The sequence below is a fragment of the Notothenia coriiceps genome, unplaced genomic scaffold (assembly GCF_000735185.1).
Source record: "Notothenia coriiceps isolate Sejong01 unplaced genomic scaffold, NC01 NC01_scaffold00029834, whole genome shotgun sequence".
Taxonomy (NCBI): Eukaryota; Metazoa; Chordata; class Actinopteri; order Perciformes; family Nototheniidae; genus Notothenia; species Notothenia coriiceps.
In genome coordinates, this window is record NW_011362535.1 from 1 (window position 1) to 2372 (window position 2372).

The 2372-nt window shown below is 41.5% G+C and overlaps 1 long non-coding RNA gene across 1 annotated transcript; it reads left to right on the forward strand.

The window, feature by feature from the left end:
* Positions 1-6: 6 nt before the first annotated feature.
* On the forward strand, positions 7-1978 carry LOC104959080 (uncharacterized). The gene is made up of 3 exons (XR_799823.1): positions 7-109; positions 239-313; positions 1879-1978. It is a non-coding gene; the product is annotated as an uncharacterized lncRNA (long non-coding RNA).
* Positions 1979-2372: the final 394 nt, after the last annotated feature.

Below are 2372 nucleotides of genomic sequence, written 5' to 3' on the forward strand. Positions count from 1 at the left end.
CGTGATCGCTCACAGAGATCTGAGGGTGGCTCAGGGAGAGGGGGGGGGAGGAGGAAGTGTCAACTCACGCTCGCTGAAGAACATCCCCCGCCGGCCCTCCCTCTTCAAGGTCAGTTGTCGCCCAAATGTCTCACACCTCTTACTCCCCCGTCATCTCTCACCATCATCTCACTCCATCTCACCCTCTCTGCTGTAATATTCTGCTATTTGTAAACCTTTTTTTACATTTGTATTCCAGAACCGGGACTCAGATAAGAAGTCTGGTGATGGTAAAGGAGATCAGAGCAACACGAGAGGCGTCCCTATCAAACAGGTACAAAAGAACAGCTGTTAATACATAATATATATTAATGAGGCTTCAGTTTGCTTGAAGCACAATCATATGCACCATCTCCCTCTTTAGTAAAACAGTGAGGAAAAACTACTTGTTTCACCTTTTTAATGGAGGGATACAACACAACTATATATCCAGGACTTATTACTGCACTCTTATACTGTAATGAATCTCCTCAGTTTGACTTACCGGTAATCATTTAAGATCAGAATCAGACATCCTTTATATGTCCCGCAGCGGGGAAATGTGCATTGCTAGAGCAAAGGTTACAGTTCAGATAAAAGGCAACACAAACAAAGAGTAAAATAGTAGACTGACATATTAAATATAGAGGCAAGCACATGCAAAGTAATTAAACAAGTACACATCCATGGTAAAAAAAAAGAAATGTTAAAACCCAAATGTGTTGATGCTTTTGTAAACACAGGGTACTCATTTGTGCCAAGGATTTATAACCATAGGGTCCAATACAAATAAATCATTCCTTTTCTTTTTATTGTGGGCAGGAAAATAAATATTGAAATTGTGGGGGATACCTCTGTAGCAATGGAGAGTCAGGACTCAGAGAGACACGAGGAGAGCTGGAGCTTTGATGGCAAACACTGATGGTTTATTTGGAGTTACGGCCGGAGAGTTGACAAGACAGGTGGAGTGTCACGAGTTGACACAGCGGTTGCCAAACCAACCTCTGAAGAACTCTTTCTGTAGCTCGAGGTTTTAACTAGTTCTGAGTGTAATAATCAACATTCTTCATCAGTGAGTCTAAAGCAAAATGGACCCTGAATCTAACTAGAGCTCTCGTCCATAGGAAAGAAAGTGCGCCAGGGAACCTTCGTCCCTGAACTGTAAACTACCTCGTGGCGGCTTCTGCTCTGTCATAGACTGGCAACAACAATGCGCCCAGGCTGCTCCCCCTTAAGAGAGATAGCAGCAATACCCAAAGCTGTAGACCTATGCCATGGGACAAGAGACAGTGAGAGGAGAAAATGATGAACTGTGTCGAAGGTTGAATACCTATGCAAATTATTCCCTAACAGAAATGATTTTCGCAGAGCACAAAACAAAGTCATTTATTCCAGTAGCCTCCTAAGGCTCTTGTCCTTGGTATAAATATAGAGACTATTTTTACAGCACTGCATTGCACGGGATTATTGTGAGTAATGGCAACTGATGAGGATATTGACAGCTTGTGTTTAAATCATCGAGCATATGTGCACTTCATGGTAAAGAGCGAACGGCTGGTCTGTAACCTGCTCTCTCTTTACACCAAGAGGGGCTGCACAGAGAAAACAATCATATATTTAATTCAATTATCTGCATTTCTTGGTTATTCTATGTCTGTACATCTAACATGAGCATCCAGAGATACAACAACCTTTCTCAAGGGTGTTCTATTTATATGGTGCAAGTGCTCTCAGCTATTGTTGTCAGACTGATTTACTCTTTGAGGAAATTGTCTCTTTTATGTCGACTCTAAATATAGGCAGATTGAGATGTGGTGTGTTGTCGCTGCAGACTGTGACCTCGCTTGTTGTTTTTGACAGAGCATCCTGTGGAAGAGAAGCGGCAGCTCTCTGAATAAGGAGTGGAAGAAGAAATACGTCACGCTGTCCAACAACGGCCCGCTGTCCTACCACTCCAGCTCCAGTGTAAGAGCGGGTCGATGTGAAAGGATTCTCTGAGGGGGGGATTATATCTGAGGCTTTTTAGATTCAACTGCGGTTTCTACTTCAAAGAGATCGCAGGAACTGCTTTGAAACTGTTACTCACTATTGATTTCTTATTTGTTATACCCAATGACATTCAGAGCATGTATATTGAGCATGTCATTACGTTTCCTACACATACATTTATGTAAGTGTTGACATTCTTAGGTACTTGTACTTTATACTTCTTCTACTCCACCTCTTTATACTTCTACTCCACTACGATTAAGGAACATATTGTACCTTTAAGTCCACTTCATTTATTTGCTAACTTACAGTAGGTTATTTTGCAGATTCAGAAAAAGATAATACAAGATGAATTCATTAAACTA